The following is a 12,184-nucleotide window of genomic DNA, read 5'->3' on the forward strand; positions in this document are numbered from 1 at the left end:
GAAGAAAAGTTGCACACTTATTCAGAGAATTCTATTGTTCAGATTCCTCAGCTGAAGAAAATGGCTGACGGCAAGAAGCCTCAGAAGGGTGGAAAGAGGCCTGAGGTCAACACTGCTTTCGAAATCCCTGATGACATATACAAGGATTATTGCACTCCTGATGAGGCCAAACATGGCAAGGAGGACAAAAATCAGTGCAAGGTGCGCATACAAAGGATAGAGAGGAGATGGGCACTGGAATGGAGGGAATACAGATATGTCACTCCAAAGTACATGAAGAAATTCACTCTTAACCCACCATGCCCAAGACCTCCATTGGCACCTGGCCAAGAAGCTGATCCTACCAGCCTCAAGCATGGTGAGGACTATCCTGATGAATGGGCCAAGTGCGAGGCCAAGCTAGCCAAAATGGCTAAGGAAGCAGTGAGGAAATTCAATGAAGACCCTGCTGCTGCTACCACTGCTGAGGCCTCTGCAAGCAAGCCAAAGAAGGCCATGGCAAAGAAGCCTGCTCACATGCCAAGTGCTTCAACCTTAATGCCCTCGCGGCCAAGCTCCTCAGCAATGCCCTCACGGCCAAGTTCTTCAAAGCCCTCACGACCAATTCCTCAAGCTGCTCCAGCTCCTCCAAAGTCCTCAGCTCCTCCATCCAAATCCTCAGCACCTGTGCATCTCGCCTCGTGCCAAAGGACAACATGCATCTCTATTGCCTCAGGAGCCTCTGCTAGTTCTTCAGCTCCACCAAATTCCTCAACTGGCCCCACTCTGCTGAAGACAAAGGCCACTGCTGGACGAGGTTCTCGACCAAGTCCTCACAAGAAGCAGGTCGCCTTTGAAGTACCGTCCGATGATGACAAAGCTGATGATGAAGAACTCGCTGAAATCATCAGAGACAGGCAACTCAGGGCCGCTAGAGCCAAAGGCAACAATGTGCCATTGATACTGGATCCGAAGCTGATCCTCGACTTCATCGACCTATGGCACAAGGATCCTAACACACCTTTGCCTGAGATGAACCTCACTCCTGGTCAAAGTCATGTGTTGACTGGCTTCATTGATGAAGAAAAATGGAAATATGAACAAGGAAGGAAGGTGAAGAAACCGCAGTACAAGAAAAAGCGCTTTCTGAAGCAAAACATCTTGAAGCTTTCACATGAAGAACTTGTTGCTCTACAATCAGAAACCAAGCAACTAAGTAATGAATTTGATCGCTACTATGCTGACTAGCTTGGAGCCAAGGTCAGATTTGTGAAGATTACTGAGAAGTTCACTTCCAATGTTGCAGCCCCAACGCAATAGGAAATTCCTCAGGCTGACGCATCTGCTCAGCCTACTGAAGAACATGCCAGCACCACTGATGAAAATCAGGCTGCGGATGAAACTCAGAGTACCAGGGCTGATGACTGGAATCCAGCCGCTGAAGAAATTGCCAGGGCAACCACTAGTGTTGCGCTTGAAGAAACTGCCAGGGCAGCTGAAGCTTCAACAACTATGCCTGAAGAAACTGGAGAAGACAGGGCAACTACATCAGTTGTGCCTGAAGTACTTGAACCAATTTCCTCTGCTCCTCCTGCACCTGCCTCAACTCCAATTCTTCCTTCTACATCAGATGTGAAGAAGACCAAGGCTACGGAGCGTGCAACTGTGAAGAAAAGGAAAGCATCAACTTTATCAGATTCTTTAGCTCCGAAGAAGATGAAACCTTTGACTAGCTCTTTTGAGAATCCAATTGATGTTGTTCCTGTCTCATCCATTCCATCAAAGGACCTTGTTCCTTTTGATGAAGAATATGAGATCCCAAGTGGATTTGATGATGATATTCCTTCTGCTGCTTCTTCAGAGCAGTTGGATGAAGAAATTGAAGCGGATGCAATCCCTTCAACCCCAATCGTCTCATCGCCCATGCCTCAGTTCACTGCTGAAGAGGCCGGCGTTGAAGAAATGAGTGAAGAAGAAGAAGATGTGGACATTGGGAGTACAACACCAGTGATGAATGATGACTTTTGGGAAAGTCAGCACCCCAATTCTCCACTGTTCACACTTCTGCAACAAATTCCTCAGTCCCCAGTAAATACTGAAGTACAAATGGGATCTGAAGAACCTCGTGCCACCCCGTCTGTCCATGAAGAGATTCCAGCCACTAGTGCTGAAGAAATTGTTAATGAAGAATTGAAGACCCAGGCTGCCACTGAAGAAACTGAAATTCCTCAGCATGTGGAACCCGAGATTGCGATTCCTGAGGTGGTGATGCAATTGACTGATACTCCTCAGACCAAGCCTAAGGATCCCTTCTCGAAGAAGCAGAAATTCAAGGCTGATGACTTCTTCGGCGAGCATGTGTTCTTCACCAACTTTAACCCATATGACTCTGCTCGTCTTAGAAGGAAGCGTTTCTGGACTGCCAGCCAAGCCAACTTCTATTCTTCACTTCTCTTCAACAAAGACAAAGTCTTCGACCATGAGCATATTCCTCACGTAGACATGGAATCCCTGCCTTGCTTCACCCCAATCCTTAGTGTGCTTCATGATGCAGGAGTACTCAACTTTTGCACGGATATTTGCGATTGGAATGAAGAGCTAATTCTTCAGTTCTACGCAACACTGCACATCACAGGAGATGATGACGATGTGAACTCTTGGGTTTTGGACTGGATGACCGAAAATACTCACTATAAAGCACCGGCCTCTGAATTGCTTCATGCCCTGCCAATCAGTCCTCCCCTTGAAGGCGCTCGTTGTCTGTACCATGAGCCTGAACTTACTGCTCATTACATGCAAGTGCTAATGAAGCCGCTGAAGCCCGGTCAAGCCCCAAGGACCAAATTCCTTGTGAAGGAATTGCTATATGTGCCAAGAACAGTCTATCACATTCTGACGAAGACTTTGAGTCCTATCAAAGGCCACTACTCAACTGATGAGGAAGTTGTTGGCATCATGAAGAATCTGCTGTTCAATATCATGCATGGCATTCCTGTCAACTATCATGATTTCTTCATGAGGACTCTGACAAATGTTGCACTATCTCCGTTTGAGCTGAAGCCTTATGCTCCTTGGATTATGAAATTCCTCAGATCAAGGTCTTCACTCAACTACAAAGCTGACACCCTCAACCATGGCAGCTACTTGCCCCCCATTGAAGTCCTCAAGCGGACATTTTCCACAACTGATGAAAAGGGCAAGGCACCTACTATTATTGATGAAGGCATTCATCCATTGGATGGTCAGTTCCGCAAAGCTGCTTCGTACTCCACCAATGATGACTCTGCCACTCATGATTCTGCCAATGCTTCCAAGCCAAATCCTCAAGCCACAGCTCCAAGAGTGATGACTGACCGTGAGCTTCTCCTCAGTCTTCACCAAAAGGTGGATCGAAACCACAAATGGGTTAAGCGTCAGTTTGGTTCTATTCTTCACAACATGACTGCTACACACAATGCAGTGAAGAAAAACCATTACTACCTCCATGAAGTCTTCGGTCGCACCTGGGCTGTTCTGTCACATCTATATGGTGAAGAAGATCTGAAGCAAATGGGTCTCAAGGAGGACTTTGACTGGTCTGCACCACTAGCGAAGAAATTCAAGAAGGTCAGGGTTCCTTCCTTGGTGGCCAGCTCCTATTCTTCATCGCGCGACACAGATGAGCATGAAGACTTGGACGACACTGCGGCAGGCCCTACTAGAACAACCAACCCCAACAATGCTGGCGCTCCTCCATCAACTTGATTTTCTTCAGGGGCGTTAGTCCTCATTTTTTGACCCTTTTGGTCATTCGATGACAAAGGGGGGGATTGAGTTAGTCTTCAAGCGGGTCTACATATATGGGCGTTTTTTTCAAAGTTACAACTCTCGTTCTTCTGAGACTTTATTTGATCGAGTTGTAAACTTAAACTCTATGGTGGTCTGATACTTTTGCTGCGTTCTTCTGCATGCTTATTCCTCATTAATGTTAATGAACGCATGCTGAATTACATCAGTCACCATATTTCATCATGCATTTCAAATTCTTCATACTATATATCAAATGCGTGTATGAATTACAAGATATAGGGGGAGATCTCCATGATTCTACTCTTCAAGTGTGCATTGCTTCAAAAGCAAATTCCTCACTATGCACATCTTCAGGGGGGAGTTCTTCTATATCTTGCAATCAAATTCCTCAATATAAGTATCTACACTTCATATGTTTATCCCTGTTGAAAACTTAACCTATATTGTCATCAATCACCAAAAAGGGGGAGACTGTAAGTGCATCTAGTGCCCCTTAGTGATTTTGGTGTATTGAAGACTTATAGGTTAAGGGACTAATGTGTTGTTGAGTGTACACAGGTCTATAAGTCTATGAGGAGTTTGATATTTATAGAGAAAGTCGACCCCTAAAAATGAATGTCTTCGTCTGAAGACTTTGGATTTCTGAAGACTTTCTGAAGACTTTGAAAGTGAAGAAATTGGTGTGACCTTGAAGACTTAGAATTCATTCGAGGAACATGGAGCGTGAAGACTTTCGTTGTCATACTTTCATTTTATCTTTCTTGAGTCATAGGAAACACCGTACTATTAAATGGGGTCGAGGAAATACTAAGGAAAAATTTCCAAGTGATGCTCAACTCAAAATCCTACACCTACCAATCCCTTTGAGTGAAGCTATTGAAAATCTCATACAGTTCAGTCAATTTCTTTAGTGACAGAGACGAAGTTCTTCTGGTCTCTGAGGAATTTGTTCTGACTGAGGAGTTAGGAATTCGCCAGTGCGGATTGCCTACAAGTGAGGAACATGATAGCCCTGAGGAATTTGATAGTCAAATTTCCGACCGTTGCTGTGCTATGCGCCAGCTGTCCCAAAATATCTACCCACCTAACGGTCATATCATTGAAGGGAATTTATGTCTTATCATGTCGGGCTGCTCCCTAGGCTATAAATAGCTGCCCCCTACAACACTAGCTGGTTGGCTGCTCCGAGAGAAACTGACACTTGTCATTTGAGAGCATCCCATCTTCCGAGGACTTTGAGCGAAAATCATCAAGTGAGGAAACCCAAACCCAAACACCTACAAACCCAAAGTTATTGAGCATCACTGAAGAGATCGATCTTGCATAGATCCAACGCTTGTTACCTTTGAAGACTGTGCATCTTCCAAACGGTTAGGCGTCATGGTCTGAGCATCCAAGAGGAAATTGTGGATCGCCGGCTGACCGAGTTTGTGAAGGTTTGGAAGTCACCTGAAGACTTACCACGAGTGATTGGGCGAGGTCTGTTTGACCTTAGCTCAAGGAAAATACGGTGAGGACTGTGTGTCCGGGACTATGTGTCCTCAGTTTTAAATACCTAGCCGCTCCAACCAGACGTACAACTATCACAGCAGTTGGAACTGGTCTACCAAATCATTGTCTTCACCAAGCATACTGGTTCTATTTCCTCAACGCTTTCATTTCCTCATAACTGTGTTGTGTGCTTATTCATATCTGTTTGAAGACTTTGACTGAAGACTTTCTCCATTTCTTCAGTTTAATTTCTTCAGTCTGTTTGTCTTCATCCTGTTTTATCCTGTGTTTACGCTTTCTGTACTCTGTGCTTGTTTTCATTTCATCATGATGACCATGCTTATGTTCTGTTATGTTTACATCTGAGTACTTATTCCGCTGCAAGTAGTTCTTCTCTTAGGAATTTCCTCACCCTGAAATTCCTCAATGAAGAATTCATAAAAATCGCCTATTCACCCCCCTCTAGTCGACTTAATGCACTTTCACTAACTTTGCAAAAATAGTTGCCTACAATATTACAAAGTTCTTTATCATTGTTTTTTAAGTTGTCTACAAACACTCTGAAGTGGCCAAGATTCACCATCATGTTGTCTACCATAACTAGCAATAGCAGACACAAGAGCATCATCGGTAGACGACATCATAGTATTATAGGCCATTTAGAAACAATGATGACATATGAGCATGAACAGTAGGCAACTTAGAAGTACCGGCGAGGAAGTTAGGAGAATATTACATAAAATTAACTAGGACACAAAATGTAGTAAAGTTGCCTGCTTTTAGCACTAAGGTTGCCACTTATCAAAGGAAAGTTGCTTACGAAGGTGATGTGATATTATCCACCTCCAAAGTTGTTCTGTATTACTAGTTAGTTGCTTATTGTTGCTAATTAGTTATTTTTAGGTATGAAGTTGATTCTGTTCAGTACTAAAGTTGCCTCATCCAGCGTCACAGTTGCTTTTGAAAAAAAAAAATCAAAGAAACATATCCATATGGGGTTTAGTTTTGACCTGACTAGCCAACTCATGTGTGTTTTGCATCATTATATCTGAAGATTTTAATGATTTTTGCAGATTACTTGACCGAAAATTAAGGACTTGAATAGGTATGTGGGCAATTGTCTAATCCGTCCCCTTGTCATTACCCCCTATGCAACTTCCCATCTATCACTCGTGACCTGGCTAGCCCGCAAGTGCACGCTCATTAGCGTTAGCAACTTAGGTCCAAAGTCGCCTATATATGAAACTAAGTTCTATGCAACTAAGAATGATGTTAAGCTACTAGCTAGTCATGGTAGCCACCTTAGGGTACTGTTAGCCTACCTTGAAAACTAGGTTGCCTACAATACTATGAACTTAGCGGGGAAGCTAGTTATGATAGACTACTTGCTAGTTATGGTAGGAAACTTAAAGGGTGAAGGTATTTAACTTGGCAGTCATGGTAGTCAACTTCAAAGGGATTTTCATTGATATGCGATCATACTACGCATACTAATAAGAAGTTGCTTTTTTATAGCACTAAAGTTGCATGCGCAGCATCCAAAGTTGCTTTAAATTTTTTTGTTGAAACGTACCAATATGGGATCTAGATTTGAAGAACTCCTCGCGACAGACACAATGGTGAAAACAGAATTGAAATTCGATGCTCGAGTCAAAAGTTACGGATTTTAGAAAATTTTGAAGCTCCAAATCGATGCATGCACGTGGGATCTTATTGAATAGTGGGGCAGAGGGGAACGTGAAGACATGAGGGGACCAACCGACCAGGTACTTTTTCTATTTAGTCAGGTATCATCTTTTGAAACGCAGGGGACTAGTAGCAATGCAATCGCATTAAGAAAACTGAGATCGGACGGCTTAAACGCGTGCGCTCGCTGCAACCAAATAGTGCAGCTGCACTTACAAGTATTTAGGAAGTTTTATACTCACACCTACCGCCCCGGGTAAGTAGAACCAATGAGTTTTTTTTCGAGAAACTGTCAATCTATTCATCTTCAATCATGATAGTACAATGAACACCGGAAATAATAAAAATTACATCCAGATTCATAGACCACCTAGCGATGACTACAAACACTGAAGCGAGCCAAAGGCGCACCACCATCATCGACCCTCCCTCGCTGTAGCCGTGCATAACTTGTTGTAGTAGACAGTCGGGAAGTCATCGTGCTAAGGTCCCATAGGACCAACGCCCCAGAACAGCAACCGCCGTCGATGAAGAGAAGTTTAGATTGGAAGGATCCAACCTAAAGACACATGAACAAAGACGAACAAAGACCGGATCCGAGCGGGTCCACCAAAGACAACCACCGACCAAATCCCGCGAGATCTGCCAGAGACACACCTCCACACGCTCTCTGATGATGCTAGACACACCATTGGGACGGGGCTAGGCGGGGAGAAACTTATTCCATCTTCAAGAAGCCGCCGTCGTTTCGTCTTCTTGAGCAGGACACAAACCCTAACAAAACTTGAAGAAGCATCTAAAAATGGTGCCCTCCCGCCGGCAAGGGCTGGGATCCACCGCGCACCCATGGCCCTAAGGCCATAGGAGACGTGGGAGATCAGCGGCGCCGCCGGCGGGAGGCAGAAACCCTAGCTGCCTTTTCTTGGAGGAGAGACAAAGGGCGGATTAACAAATAAACATAGAACCAAGGAGTTTGTAAGGGCAAGAATATCGCCTACTTCGTGAAGATCTACCCGGGTGAGCCTAGTTTTCCGTGGATCCTTCGTGGGCGTGAGCCTAGTCCATACTATAGATATGCATGTGTAGGTTGTATTGCTTGCTATCTAACTTGTGTTAAAATCTGCCTGAGTTCCAAAAGAATTAAAAATTGCAATTTTGCCTTGTTAGTGTCTATTCACCTCCCTTTAGACCTATCCTTTTGATCCCACAATCGGCGCCATGATGACAAGACGGCTCACAACCCGCCATTAATGGAATCCACTGCTTTGCCCAATTCCCAAGGCGACCTCTTGGATGGCCACACGACTTCATCCCTAACTATAAAAGTTCAGCGGTGAGGCGTCCTCATCACCAATTCCCTAGCAACATCCTCCTCCCTCCATGTTGTCTCCTCCCTTCCCATCTGCTCCGGGACAATGAACGCAACCTATTGGCTGAACTTGGCGGCGGAGTAGAACCTCCCGTCCCTCTCTGCCCTCGAAGCTCGCACCGAGGAGAGCATCCTCCGAGAGTACAACCCCACACTCATTGACAAGGAGGAGAAGCAGCAGCTCACGGCTGCCGCTTGTGGGTCCGTCTCCTACGCCTACTTTGACAGTCTCTCTCTCTCTCTCTCTCTCTCTCTCTCTCTCTTTCTCTCTCTCTCTCTCTCTCTCTTTCTCTCTCTCTCTCTCTCTCTCTCTCTCTCTCTCTCTCTCTCTCTCTCTCTCTCTCTCTCTCTCTCGCGCGCGCGGAGGACAATGACGAGTAGGAGGAGAGTGATAACTAGAACGCACCGATTAGCGACTAGTGTAGGTAGTACTAGGTAGCAATGTAACTCAAACATCGACATTGCTTAGTTTCAAAATGTCACTAAATTACATTTCAAGTTGCTAATTATATATAAAGTGGAACATATTGGCCACTGAATATAGTTGCTGTGAAGTTATCATGCTGATACATGTGTTTGATTAGACTAATCTCAGCTTAAATTTCCCTTACAAAACTGAAGAAAATGAGCCTAGTCCTTCATGGGCGTAAGCCATAATGGCATAGAGAATGTCGCTTCTTCGTGGATCCTTCGTGGGTGGAGCTCTTCGTGTACTCACAAAACCAATATCCCCTTAGGGATTGAAGTCTCCATCAATGTGGATATACGATAGCATCACCGATCGGAACCACGAGAAAAATCTTTATGTCACCCTTCGTTTGCAAAATATCCTAAACTCTACTCCTTAATTTCTTGCACTTGCATGTCATTTACTTTCTGTTGTCCATACTTTAGATATTCATGTGTAGGTTGTATTGCTTGCTATCTAACTTGTGTTAAAATCTTCCTAAGTTCCAAGAGAATTAAAAATTGCACATTTTGCCTTGTTAATGTCTACTCATCTCCCTTCAGACCTATCCTTTTGATCCCACAACCGGCAAGACGGCTAACAATCTGCCATTAATGGAATCCACTACTTCGGCTAATTCCCAAGGCGACCTCTTGGATGGTCACACGACTTCATCCCTGGCTATAAAAGTCCGACGGTGAGGCGTCTCATCACCAAATCGCTAGCCACATCCTCCTCCCTTCCCATCTCCTCCGGGACAAAGAACGCAACCTATTGGCTCAACTTGGCGGCGGAGCAGAACCTCCCGTCCCTCTTTGCCCTCGAAGCTCGCAACGAGGAGAGCATCCTCCGAGAGTACAATCCCACACTCATTGACGAGGAGGAGAAGCACCAGCTCACGGCTGCCGCTCATGAGTCCATCTCCTACGACTACTTTGACAATCTCTCTCTCTCTCTCTCTCTCTCTCTCTCTCTCTCTCTCGGAGGACAATGACAAGTAGGAGGAGCATGATAACTAGACGGCGCCGATCAGCGACTAGTGTAGGTAGTACTAGGTAGCAATGTAACTCAAATAGCGGCATTGCTTAGTTTCAAAATGTCACTAAATTACATTTGAAGTCGCTATGAAGTTGCTATTAACATATTGGGCACAGAATATAGTTGCTATGAAGTTATCATGCTGATATATGTGTTTGCTTAGACTAATCTGAGCCTAAATTGCCGTTACAAAACTGAAGAAAACAAAAAACATTTTTTTAATGGAGAACACATTATGTTATGGCGACTTTGTATTTTCTCAGAACAGCGATCGACCACTATGCGCAAATACAAAGTCTCCATACCCATTAATTATGGCGACCAAAGATATCACAACTCTGCTAGAGTTTCTCTAAGAGCATCAAAGAGCATCAACGTTCCGAGAACCACCAGATTACAACAAAATACCCACTTGCTTGGTAGCCTTAGCCGGTAATTGAGAGTAAATGCTAGTCAAGTGTCGTAGGCCTAGGTAACTCGAACCTTGAACATAACCTGCCACATAGCAAGGCCCCGAGCATTTTGTGGTTGAGGTTGGACGCCCACATCTTTGAGTACTGCTAACCCGTGACCGCACCAAGACCATGAAGTTGACTACATTACTAGCTTCCATCACCACCACACAGAGTGAAAGGCGGCCGATGATGAGTGTATTTTTACACTCATTTTTAGCATTGTTCAAACCAAATAATCCCATATTTTTTGAGATAATCACTTTGATATGACCACTAATGAGGTGAATATATAGGAGGCCTTCTGAGGTCTCCTCCATAGATCCTTCACACAATCCTTCATCCAAGGGCTCTAGGGGAGCCTTATCCTCTCCCAATACCTCCCTTGGATGCCAAGGGTCATGTAGAAACAAAGCTGGGCGAAATCGGTGAAGAATCACAGAAGTTATGGCTGATTTCGCAGCCTTCAGAGGCTGGTACGATCATCCACGCTCGTACCAGATGCCGTCTTCTCCTCTGGAGTCTACGAATGCAGTTTCGTGTTTTGGTCTTCATTTCTTCATACGAATTATGATTTGGACATTCTGGGGCTCGTTGGATTCTTCTCAGAAAGCTTGTTACACCCATGTACTGGATCATCAATTTGGACACTTTGCAAAATGTTAGAATATCAAACTCTTCAGAGGGCCTAAATCTGATGCGTGGAACTTCTCTGGTTTGGCCCCAACTTGGTCCTTTTATGCGCCAAGTCCATGAACATGCCAATACACCTACAAAGACAACAAAACAAAGGAAAACAAATACAAACTAAAATTGTGCAAAGAACTTGGTAAAATTGGATAGATAAAAATTGTGCATTGTGGACATGAAAATTTGCTAGATGGATGTGATATAAGGGATTTTCTACTAGAATATACTTTAAAAAGTGGTGCAAAAATCCAGTCATCCGATTAATATGCATGCTACATTAATCATTTATCAGTCATTGCTACGAACATCTTGACGATGCGTGTTGACTCTATGTCCGAGTAAACCCCTTGTTCTCGGGGATATAGAGGAACCCTAGTATGTCTATGATCTTAACACCAACAATAGACATGATTCTCTTTATATGTTGCATTAGTTCTTCTTCATCATATTGTGTGAAGTCGACCTCACAACAACTGTCTATATGGAGTTGAAGCATTTTACAATCCGAGTGAAGCGGGAAAGATGAGGTATTGCGGTCATAACAACTACCACCCTCCTTCATGGAACTTACATAGGGAAATAGTGGAGATTGTCTTAAGCCACATTCATAGCGAGACCCTTAATCACCGTTGCCTCCATCTGCCGGGGGAGGAATAGTAGTGGCACGCGTAATATGGAGCTGTGGTAGTATTCACGTATCTGTACTTGGCTCCGCCCACACATAAAAACATATAAAGTGCATTAGTTATCTGAACCAATAATTGTGCATTCACATAATTAAGTAACATACGTACTAGTGGTGAATCCGGACTTGCGGAGAACGTCTTAGCCCTACTACAGATTTCATTGCTTTCGTTACTCTCTTATTCTTTACTCTTACTCCTACACACTTTAATTCTTGCCACAACAATCCTGCAATATTTCCACCTTTGCATCGCCTTAACTTTGCTCGCAATGAACTCACAGATACATTCATACAAACCTCAGTAAGAGGCAAAGACCATTTCCTGAGCTCTCTATGTGATTGGTACTCTTACTCTGAAAATGCTACAACTGAGTCTGTGCATTTGCAGGATATCACTGAGCAAAAGAAAACTTCGAGTAGGGCAAATCAGTGTGATGACATCAAGCTTAATGACACATAAAGAACCAACACTAGCATTGTGGATGGCTAGAGGTCCACCAATGAACGGACACAAGGCAGACCAAGGATAGGAGAAGGAAAGTTTAGGGTTTTGAAAA

This window comes from Aegilops tauschii, chromosome 6, assembly GCF_002575655.3.
Source record: "Aegilops tauschii subsp. strangulata cultivar AL8/78 chromosome 6, Aet v6.0, whole genome shotgun sequence".
Taxonomy (NCBI): Eukaryota; Viridiplantae; Streptophyta; class Magnoliopsida; order Poales; family Poaceae; genus Aegilops; species Aegilops tauschii.